This window comes from Anguilla rostrata, chromosome 5 (genome assembly GCF_018555375.3).
Source record: "Anguilla rostrata isolate EN2019 chromosome 5, ASM1855537v3, whole genome shotgun sequence".
NCBI classification, from domain to species: Eukaryota; Metazoa; Chordata; class Actinopteri; order Anguilliformes; family Anguillidae; genus Anguilla; species Anguilla rostrata.
In genome coordinates, this window is record NC_057937.1 from 44,869,161 (window position 1) to 44,881,164 (window position 12,004).

Genomic DNA, 12,004 nt, shown 5'->3' on the forward strand with positions numbered 1-12,004 from the left:
CCCCCACAGGTCAAACTGCCGCACGTGGACTGCATGTCAAAGCCGCACATGCAAAGGTCTTCCTCCGACTCCATTCTCAGCGAGTCTTAGCTGTACTACTGTTAGGCAAGTCTGCAGTGGGACTTCAGCTGCCGACAGCTTATAATTCTTCTCAAATTTCTCCTGTCATACGAGACCCCCTAGAACATAGAACAGCTATCAACAATTAATACTTTATCAAGACCCTTCCTAGCAATCTCGTTTTTTCCAACAAAAAGTATGCACTGAACTTGAAGTACACTTTAAGATATAGGAAACTTCAAATAGCATACAATACCCCCCCCCCCCCCCCCCCAATATGACATTAAACATTATAGCAGCTGATTTCTTCAGGAAAGCACGTTCCCATTTCTGGAGTCAAAGCGTGTCATTGCACAGAATCTTAACAAGCAGGATGGCTTTTACAATTTCAGGTAAAAAGGGGGACAGCGCTTCAAACTCTGGGCTCATCCCATTTCCATGGCATAATAAAAATGTATGCAGTGTTTAATAGCTGACTGGTAAATAAATCTTAAGTCCAATGAATAGACTAAATTTCTATCCTGTCAGTGAACCATTCAGACATTCAGAAGTCTTTTTTTTAATGACATATATATCTGAACAGTGCAGATGTGGGTAATTAATTGTTACCCACAATTGTCTTAATTGTTTTATACCTAAACCAGTGTTTTACAAAGTGGGTACTGTGTGATCCCTCTAGGGGTGCCTCAAAATTAAAATTATGTAAAAAAAATATATATATATTAAGTCATGAGAAAACTAAGAAATCATACTGTTAATTATAAAAACCGATTTCAATTCATAACAGAGTATTTGTCAGCTTTTCCCGTACAGTGTACACAAATACTCTGAATGAAAGTTCAGTTAAACCAGCATGGCATGTTGAACGATCCTTTTTTCTGGCAAAAGAAAAACGCTGGCTTAATTAGAACTAGATCCCGGGCAGCGAGATCTCTGCAATGTGTTGTTCTGGCATACCTGGCGGTGGGCACCGGTGGCCTGGCAGCTTTTGACTCGGGCCAGGTTTGGGTACTAGGAGGAGCAGCTGGCACGCTCGCAGAGCCACCTGTGATCCCCTGGGAGCCAGCCCCTCCTGGTGGGACGCCAGCGCTCCGACACGGACTAAACTCCGCTGACAATAAAAGAGCATTAAAGGAGAGAAAACCGTGTGCGCTCCACCCAGTCTAGAACAATATAAAACAGCGCATGAGCCCATGCTGCGATGATGTGACGCATGGCAGATTCAATGTGCTGAATTATTTACCGTCTCTTTATGATTTCTCTTTTGCGCCCGACTACGTCCGAGTGGTAAAATATTAAAAATGAAAAATGAATGACTACATGTATGAAAAACTCACACTCACTGAATCCCTTTTAAAAATTTAAAGCGCTAACTATATGTCAATAATGATTTGTTTCATAATTCATTTTATAAAAAGGGGGCGATTAATGGTGATACTAAAATAGAATATGACCTTTCATAATCATGTTTTATCTGCAACTATAAATAGGGGTAGATACGAGTTTTAAGATATATGGAAAACGACACATCTTTCTGAAGCTTCATGGTGTACTGCTGAACTCGTATCTCCTTAGAATATTAGCAAAGACTCATAAAAGCCGCTTAGATCTAAACATGGACAGCTTCCATGCAAAACGCAGAGAAACATTGCTCTTTTCCAGCAGCTTCACATAGCATAGCCTCAGGCTGCAACAGTACCCAGGAGCACAATTTGAATCACCTCCCTTTTTTGCCTCTTTCTGTTAACAATTTAAAAAGTATAACCAAAAGAAATATAGAATCTCCCCTCCCATAAGCTTCATGAATTAATTTCTATGACTGAAGCCATTATGAAGTTTGTCCACATGTGATTCTATTAAAGAAATGGAAGGTGGCACGATAGGTTGGCACTCATCTTCTGAAGCCTTTCAGATTGAATTTGACATTTATTGTTTTGCTTCATTTACTTTTATATTTAATAATTAATTTAGGCAAAGGATATCTACTTTGTGCATTTAGGACCTGATCACACATGACAACCTACTTTCATGTTTTTCACCTTTTTCACACAAGGAAAAGCTCAAACATATTCACCAGGCAAACTCACTGCAATTACTTTGGAAGAGCACAGCCAAGTGTGTACTCTTATTAGAAGCCGTTTACAAACAGCAGTGCTAGCACAGACATGAGACAGAGGAAGACACTTTGTGTGCAGCTTGTGCTGTGGATGCTGTGGGTGTCTGACTGGTCAGTAGGGGTCACTGGTGCGCGATGAGACATGTTCATCCCGGTCGGCTGAATCCCTCCCATCCTGGGCCATGCTACAGGCAGTAAAACATTGCTCCTCAGGGCTTCAGGCCACAGTCAGCACTAGCATAGTCAATGTTTGATACCAGACTGTGGGCCCCTGGATGCGCCGCCCAGTAGGCCCCACATGAATAACTTTTCATCCCATTTATGGAAAAGACTTCAAGAGCCAAGGCCTGCTCGCAGACTGTTTACTACAGGGACTGGAGAGGGCGGTAAATGTTCTGGATATGACGGGAGTCTCTAATGTCTCTAGTGGACTCCTTCCATTTTCTGAGGATTTGACTCGCATTCAATCACACGCATTCATATTCTCTGCAGTTCTCTGCCACCCAGAGAAAACTTTAGCTCCAAATACATTTTTACTGCTGTAAAAAAACATAGTCAGAAAATGAAGTTCAATATAATCATTTTCATTACATGGGCAGGTATTTGATTTACAGATTCTCTTTTAATTTAGATCGGATGTGAAAACCATATGTAAAAATTCTCATGTTGCCTTAGAGTGAAGCCAGACTCAAAGGTTCTTCCTCTTGAAAAACCTTCATCTTTTCCTTTTACAAGTGCAAACAGTAAAGTTGCGTATGTCAAGACAGGATTAATAGTGAGCAGAATGCTCTTCGGAATTTGAGCTTCTTGTGAAAGACAACTAGAAATGTCTGTATGTCATTTTTACATATGGCTAAATCAAGCGTGATCTGTGAAAAGGAAAATTCCCAAAAGCCCTTGATTATTAGAGTTAAAGGAAAATGGAGTATCACCATTAATTTATTCTTTTTATGTGACACCATTCAGTAGACCGTGAACTACCCCTCTTCAAAGGAACACATCGCTGGATTCATGGGAAATGAGCTGAACGTAACAAGACTTTAAAAACAGACTTGGCAGCAAGTTTTTTTGTTTAATGTTCGCCGAGGTTTGAAGGGATGACCCAGACAAATCAGCTTTTGAAGGGAGTCAAGGGCAAACTCTGCGGTGGGAAACAAACAGAGGCAAAGGATCTCTCTCGTTGTCAATGTCGGCACTCGTCAGCGCCTTTTCTCCGCTCTTCTTTTTCACTCAGTGTCGTTTGTTATTCCTTTCCCTGCCTCGTGGGTTGGTACAAAGTCCAGCAAAGCAGGGCCTGCAATTCCCCCTGCTCCTGTAAACAGAATTCAAGAGACATCAATTCCCCAGCCCACTGGAGAGAGATGTTCCATCTGAGAGCTTCCATCCTGTGCGTATTTATCAAAACTGACAGGAAGGAGTCATACTTCCAACAGTTCCTATAGAATTGGTTTGTTTTTAATGGCCAAAGTGTACGGCTCATTATCTCCTGCTGGCATGGTCCCCAGCCACCGCACTGTCACTGCATTTCAAGGAAGAAAAGTTTATTTTAAACATGTGAAAAGTGGTCATTATGCCCAGAATGATTTTCATTTACATTAATGCAAACACAGTTACCCCAAGGAAGACATCAGTAATGTCGCTATGACTAACAGCTGAATCTACCAGGCTTGCCATGTAAACTGGTTACATCATTAGATTTGGAACTTGAAGATCTTTGGTTCAAATTTGATATGGATTACTGTATCCTTGGGAAAGGTATTGTACCACAAATGCACCAGTAAAAATTACCATAGTATATAAACCATTTTACTAAGACCCTCTCTTTTATGGCTATTTTAATTATTCAGCCAACTTGTTAGTTGGCTTAGCTGGCTGTCAATATTCAACTTCAATATAAAAAAATGATTCAAGGACACAAGAAATTAAATACTTATATTTTACTAAATATTTGCTTCTGAAAAGGAGATATAAGATACAAGTTAAATATTTCTTTTTAATGAAATATTTATTTTTAAAAATCAGATTTAACATTTAAGTTATATATTTAGCCTGTATATTTTGATATGTGTCAATAAAATCTGAAAATATGAACTAAAAGGTTTATTTTACCTGTTAAATATGAGGGGAAAAAGACTGATCTCCAGGGAGTCAATAAAGACCATATTTTGGCTAAATCTGAGAAGAAAACAGGAACAATGTATACCATACCCTTTAACCAGGAAGCAAATGCCCATCTTTCCATACAGTCATAAGAATGAAATACTTTGCTTATTTTGCCTGGAGCAGTAATATAAAGGAGTGGCTGTATCTTGCCTCCCCACTCAGCCTGAATATTTGACTTTAAATACAATAAGTCCAAATCCAGTCATGTGATCCCCTGAGAAGGTAACAGGTACATTAAAAATCAAGCTCATCCCACAAAGTTTTTCTTTGTACCATACCAGAAATAAGAAATGCATTGCACAACTTTGGCCCTATGCACAATTCCATGAAAAATTATTTGCTCCCTTCCTGATTTAATTTATTATTGGATATTTGTTCACACTGAATGGTTTCAGATCTTTTGGAAAAATGTAATGCTAGACAAAGGGAAGCCGAGTAAGCAAAAAACAATATTTTTAAAAATTATTATTTCATTTATTCAATGAAAAAAAGTTATCAAACCCATAGCAATTGCAGAAGTAATTTAAGTAAACTTAATTACTGGTTGCACGACCTTTAGAAACAATAGCAACAACAACAAACACTTTCTATAATTTGATATCAGTCTTTCAAATCACTCTGAAGGAAGTTTAGCTCCAGTTTTTATTTGCCGAACTGCTTTAATCCAGACAAATTGGTAGGTTTTCGAACATGAACTGCTTGTTTCAGATCCTGCCACAGCATCTCTATTTGTTTCTTTTCAGCCATTGAGATGTGGACTGGCTTTTGTGTTTTGGATCATTGTCTTACTGCATAATCCAATTAAGCTCACAGATTGATGACCAGACATTCTCCTTAAGAATTTTATGGCCCAGAGCAGAATTTATGATTTCTTCAATAATGGCAAGTCATCCAGGTCCCAAGGTAGCAAAGCCTCAGCACACCATCACACCGCTACCAGCATATTTGTCTGTTGATATGATGTTCTTACTGGAAAATGCTGTATTTGCTTTACAACAGACATAATGGGACCTGTGTCATCCAAAAAGTTCCACTTTTGACATCTTTCCATAGGACATCATCCCAAAAAGAGTTGGGATCACCCAGGTGCTTTCTTGCAAATGTGAGCTGAGTATTGCTGTTTCTCTTGGTTCGCGATGGTTACTGCCTTGCTACTCTTCCATGAATCCCATTTTTGCCTAGTCTCTTTCTTATTGTGGAGCCATGAACACTGACCTTAGCTGAAGCTAGGGAGGCTGGATGGTTGAAGGTTCTGGGATCTTTTGTGACTTCCCGGATGAGTTGTTGCTGTGCCCTTGGTTAAAATTTGGTATGCTGGCCACTCCTGGGGAGATTCATCACTGTACTTTCATGAACAATCTAAGTAGTGTGCTTAGGTGAACAAGAATAGTCATTTTTTAAATAATCCAGTGAAAATGAACCTCTGCAGAAAGTTTGGGGTCTATGGTCTGATTGTGTCTATGGGTTTGGTGAGGAGGAATATAATAGTTGATTTCAGAGCACAAGAAGTATGACTGGCTAGGATCTGAGCTTTTGGGGAAAAAAAATCTTGTTCTCAAAGTTTGGAGACAATCAGTAATGCAATGTTTGGTTTGGGTAAGTTTTCCATAGTGCTTTGTGCAAATTTAATAATGTGTATTTTATTTAGAGCTGACATTCTCAAGACATCCACAGAAAACTATCCATAATTCCTCTGCAATTTTGAGGTATTAAACTGCCAGTGTCATGTTCAATCACAAAAAATCCCAGCTTTATACACTCTGATCTAATTCTTTAAAATATAATTCATAGTTCACTACTGGAAATTGAACTATGATTAATATTTCATAGAATAACCATGCCACTGGGAGAGCACTTCCCCAGAGAAAAAGATTATTCAGTTTCAATAACACAAATGCAAAATTATTACCAAACAAACAGGCAGGTACCTCATAGGAAAAAAAAAGAATCATTCTAATACAAAAAGAACAAGAATACAATCCCACTCTGCATTAAAACTCGGTAAGTTAGCAGTTACACACTTGTCTCAGTAAAATGTCTCTTAATCTACATAAGTGCTGAGATAACGATATGTGTAAACAAGTTTCATAATCACGACAATTCATGAAAACCATATAGAACAGACCCTAAATGCTTTGAGGAATATTAACTTCTAAGTGACTGATTCACTTATTCTGTCTTATCGGCAAGAGCACAGGGTGAAAGAAATAAAAGAAAAATGCTGAGCAAGAAATAAAATGCTTTAAGAATTAACTGAAAATTAAGACTATGGAAAACAAGAATAAGAACAATGCATGGTTTGCAGTATAATGCACCTACATAATGTCACCCTATCCCCAAGTTCAAATCTTAAAGCTGTACTAACAGCAAAACACTATTTTAAAAATATTTTATTATATGTTTGAGTACAACATCAACTGCTGAAATAATAGTAATAATAATGGCAAGAGTAAGATGATAATGATGATTAATATAACAACTGTTTATATGTAAAACTGCTTTTTTTTTAAATAAAAAGGTGACAGACTCAAATTTTTGACTTTTAAAACAGGCGGACATTTAATAAAGTATTCAGTGACATACCTTGAACAAGGCCACAAGGGCAGTGCTCACATCAGTTATTTAACAACGGCTTCACACCTCCACCCTTTATATTATCACGTACAGGGTGTTATGGGTTTGTCAGTCACTAAAAAAAGGGGAAATTGTGTGAGAAAAGGGGAAAAACTTGTTTAATTCTTTCAGCCAAGGCTAAAGTGTACTTGCACTGAATCTTGGCCTAAGTGGCTTAAAACAGCCTTGGAAAAGGCGGTTTTATACAGTGTGAAATATAACAGTCTGAGAGGTGAAGAAGTAATACACAGAACAGCAGCTGTAAGCAAGACTGAGAGTGGTCAGGATTTATTCCCATGGTGATCAGACAGTCAACGTGCTTACTAACCAAAGAAGGTTTGCTTGCCAAGAGACATAGTGCTAAAGCCAGAATAAATCGCACAAGCCTTGGTGGCAAGTTCTGTCTGAGTAGGACACACAGGATAAGGAACATGTGCCAATTCTTATCACCTTATCTCCAACAAAGGAGGGCAATCTGCTGCAGAATCTTTAAATCAATGAGGCTTATAGGATCAGGAAACATACAATAATGCATGTGCAAATCACAATAATAAAAATTCAAACACTACAGGATGGCAGATAACTGTTCAATGTGAAAATCAATAAATATATACATATTTTTCAAAATTCCATTTTAGTAAACGTGAAGCAACATTTGCTAACCTTGGGCTTGTTTTTCTAAAGTATGTGACATCATCCATTTAAAATAATAATACAATCCTTTTGTTTCAGAATTGTTTGTGATTTTGTGAAACTGCTTGATTCATTTCCAAATGTTGATGTTAAAATACATATTATTGCAAGCAGAAATGGTTAAATTACATGCATGACATGTCAAAGTCATTGAGGTTTATTTGATAATTACTGGTACAACATCGCAAGAACCTCTATTGGCTGTGGTTCTTTTTTCCTTTTCCTTTTTGTTTTATGGCCTACTGGAATTGCAATTGGCATGTGTGCCCTGTTCTGTGCACTACAGGGCAGTAGCCCAATAAAAGTTTATCTTTATGCAAGTGGTGTACTCTTAAACATCCTTTCTTTTAATAGTTTACTATTAAGTCTGGACTAATTTCTAAGATCAAAGTACACATTTGTTTTAATTATCACCAAGCTCATTGTAACACAGAATTAATGAATTTTATTAGCTGTCATCGATATATGATTGTATATAGATAATTGTGGTTATTGACAATTACATGGCTTTGTCTATAGAAAAAACTGAAGTACTCTATGTTCACCAAACAGGACCTATTCTCTGAACAGAATGTTCAAGTATTCACAAGCACATGTGTTGCCATTGAAACAATGGGAAGCAGGGGAACAGCAATGAATTCCGAGTGGCCGATCTCTGTAGCAAGCAGCTTTGCCAGGTGAGTTCATGAAATAAAATTGCAGTTTTTTGTAACATGGCCCATAATGGTTGCATATTGCAGACATAAGCTCTCATGGCACCTTTTTATGAAACAAGTCCCTTTTAAAAGCTTTTCTGCATTTTCATTCCACACAGTTTGAAGAAAAGCTCATGCTTCAGACTGTTAAGCTGCTTTCTCTCCATGCTTGCTGTACCAACCACATACGATTCCAATGGCAATGGCCACACCAACGGGGGATACATTTAGGCGTCTTTCTGTGCACTTGCTAATTGATCATTAGTCCTGTGTCAAACAGGAAGGTAAACTGCTACGATATTAAAGCTGGCCTCTCCTGTTGCTGTTGTCATCGCGGTGACCTTCGGCCCCTCCCACGCTGCACACAGCACTAATTACATCAGCTGGTGTTGAGTTATCAGCCGTTCTGACACTGTCTTTTATCTAATGACCGATCTTAATTAGAACTTTCCCTGGCCTCCACCTCTACCTCCACCTCCACCTCCTCCTCCTCCTCCTCCTCCACTCCTGTGAAGGGCAGTCGGCATTGACCTTGCTGAGGAGCTTCGGTGTGGATGAAGCATGTAATCTGGGGCAGGTGACCTCTAAGTACTTTTGCTATTCTCTGCATGCTCGGCTCTTTCTGGCTGCTTGCTCAAGCTTCCTACCCGAGGGTGGAATGACTACAGTACAGGTTCAGTGGCACACAATTAGGTTACACGGCATCTGTCGTCTGGCGCTTGCCTTCTTATCACCTTCTTTTCACAGGCCTTCTGTTTAAAGGTTCATTAATACAACAAAAAAAAAAATCAGACGACATAAATGCTTACATTGGGCAAATGTGTATTGATAAACATATCGGTAAAAATCTATTTTTATTCATTTTTCCATGTGACTGCATTACCTTGATGTTATTCTATTGATATGTGATATTCAAATGAGCTTTAACATTGTTTATTGGAGTGTTACTTTTTTAATTAAGCTATTAGATAGATAAAGTGTGTGAGCCGCAACCCCATGTGGATAGTGGGCTCTGTCTACTAGTCAGCTGGGTGAGCAGTGTGAACTAGCAAAGGGAGCAACAGAAGGGTACAAACCTGGGCACCACATCTTTATATTTGGCCAGCGTCCCTCTCTGCTCTTTTCCCCCACTGTGGGGTCTGATCCAGTCTTTCCATAACAGACAAAGGCAAGACTAGGCCAAATCCACTTGGATCTCTCTTGTTACAGTTGCTTCAACTTATGTCATGGAAGAATCTTTCATAAGCCCCCTCAAGCTTGCATTGTGGAGCATTTTGAATGTTTCATCATGAGAAAACAGATGAAGAAAAACCTTTTTTGCCTCCAGCAGAGGGGGAGTGGGATCGGGGCCGAATTCAGGTGAAACCTGGCCAGTGTGAAACTTTAATTTCCTGTTCTCAGGGTACATGGGCCATATTCACACAGGGAGACATCCTGATACACAAATATTAAAAATCTGCACTGTGAGGACCCCATCCGTCTCTGATCTGTGCGTATGCTAACATACCATGTAGGAAAAAACATCAATTTCAACCCATGTATTTTTCATTTACAGGGTGAAAAATATATGATATTAGTCAAAGAATTCTACTATAAAGACACTGTTCATTAACTGTTTCATTCTTCATTGTTCAGGTTTTTCACACAGCAATTCTGTTCTTTTGCGTTTCTACTCTTTCATGTGTAGCATATCAAACAGACCCAGCTGTCATAAATCATTACTTTTGGCAACCCAAGCCTTTTAGGGCATTTAGAAAATCCAGTGGCTCAGTGGGTCAGGATTATACACAAGCGTCTATAATGTAGTCAGTAGATATAATGCGAGTCTTCCTCCCTGATAACTTTGAAAGAGAAACAGTGGCAGACTTAAAGGTGTCCGTCTGTAACAGGGGAGATCAGGGAGCTTGTAAATAATTCAGCGCATTGAGCCGAGTCTGGCGACCGCGCCCTGGCAGACCAAGGGCGGCAGCCTGACTCTCACTCCGGGGCAGGATGTCAGGAGGCAAGGGGGGGGGGGGCGGTCACATTTCAAACCCCTAAATGTGACGGCTGTTATTTTACGACACGTCAAAGGTAAATTTAGGTTTAGCTTGACATTTACACAGCCTACAGAGTGTCACGCCCCCTCACCATATTTTTTCTCTGATTCTGGTGCTAAAATAAGCTGATCTACATTACAAAAGCAGTCATAATCATTCATAATTGAAGTTGTCAGGCATGTGTCTACTAAATAATGGTTAAACAATGCTCGATACAATCCAACTTGTATTGAGATTAAATACAATGGCATGTACAAATATCTGTGTATATTTCATGTACATAATATTGGTGCTTATAAATATGCATATATACCAAATATTACAAGAGGTGCTATACTAAATATGATAGCGCATAGTATACTATTTTTCAATCTTAGCCATGTTAACAAGCAAAGCCACGACAATCAGTACAAACTTCTTTTAACTGGAGTATGTGTTTTGTTTTCTTTTTTAAAAGACAAATGTGAAAAATGTATTTCATTTTATTTCTCTGGTACAAATTTCTGTCAATTAAACTGCATTTGGGAATGTTGCTCAAATCCTTAACGTACATTAAAATTTTTAACAATGCCTCATTTACAAGATCATATGCAAATGAGACATATGTTTAGCTGGAAGCACTTACTTTTAATTTGCTTTAACACAGCAAAACTGATAAATTAGCTCTCTAAAATAATAATACATTTATGCACAGTCATACAGGGACATCAGGAACAAAATGGTGTAAAAATCAGTTTATATTAATAATTTGCAATCAGGTTTAGCAAGTATTTACTATTTACAGATGAAAAGTACCATGTATATTCAGGATATGCTACCTGTATGTACATGTAAGTAACTTGGCTTTGTTAATTGAAGTAAACATGAAAAACTGAGTAATTGCTACATGCCATTATTCAACTAAGCATATTTTTTAGAGATATTAAAAAGGTAACCTGTCTGGGACAAGCTTTATTACATTAGAAGCAGCAGCATTTTTAAGTATAGCAAATGTTTCCATCCATCCATGAACAAATGGAAACAGAAAGGTGATTTGACGACCCTTTGATTCCACACATCCCAGATTTATCAGAGGATTTTGATTTTGAGTGACTCAAAGGACAAGCCAGGGCAAGATAAAGAAAGTGTGAATCAACTGACTTTTACAGTGTCTTGTGCAAATCAATAAATTGACAGTTGCAGGAAGCGAAATGTAGTGTTTTATTTTGTTTTGACTAAACTGATTAACTAAATATACAGATGCTTATTTTAACTATAATTTAATAATTTTAACAAAAAACAGATTCACAGAATACTGTTATCACTCCTTTTTGCATCTTGTGCAACCACAACAATTTATCTGTGGTGCATAAATTATGTTACACATAATGGAATGCACAGCATGGAAAATATTTACTAAATCTACTTGAATATTTGCTAATACCCTTATTTGGTAATGAAGTCATATTTGTTATTTATACTCTTATTTGTTTTTTCTTTCTTTCTTTTTTTTGCGGGGGTGGTGGGGAGGCATTACCTGGAGTTTGGCCCCCTCCCACTGAACCGCAAGTTGCATTTCCAGGCAGAAGAATTGCTGGCAGGGGGATTTCCAGAAGGAGGCAGGCTGGGTCTGAAGGACTCTCCTG

At 38.3% G+C, this 12,004-nt stretch overlaps 1 long non-coding RNA gene across 3 annotated transcripts in view; it reads right to left on the minus strand.

The window, feature by feature from the left end:
• Positions 1 to 338: 338 nt before the first annotated feature.
• Positions 339 to 12,004, minus strand: part of LOC135255382 (uncharacterized) — a 184,364-nt gene continuing 172,698 nt past the window's right edge. For 2 of the 3 annotated variants that reach the window (XR_010330163.1, XR_010330167.1), the window contains 2 exons: positions 11,896 to 12,001; positions 339 to 3,488 (listed from right to left, as the gene is read on the minus strand). This is a non-coding gene — a long non-coding RNA (uncharacterized LOC135255382). The remainder of the gene's footprint in view (positions 3,489 to 11,895; positions 12,002 to 12,004) is intronic. The other variant, XR_010330165.1, reaches the window with a different exon arrangement.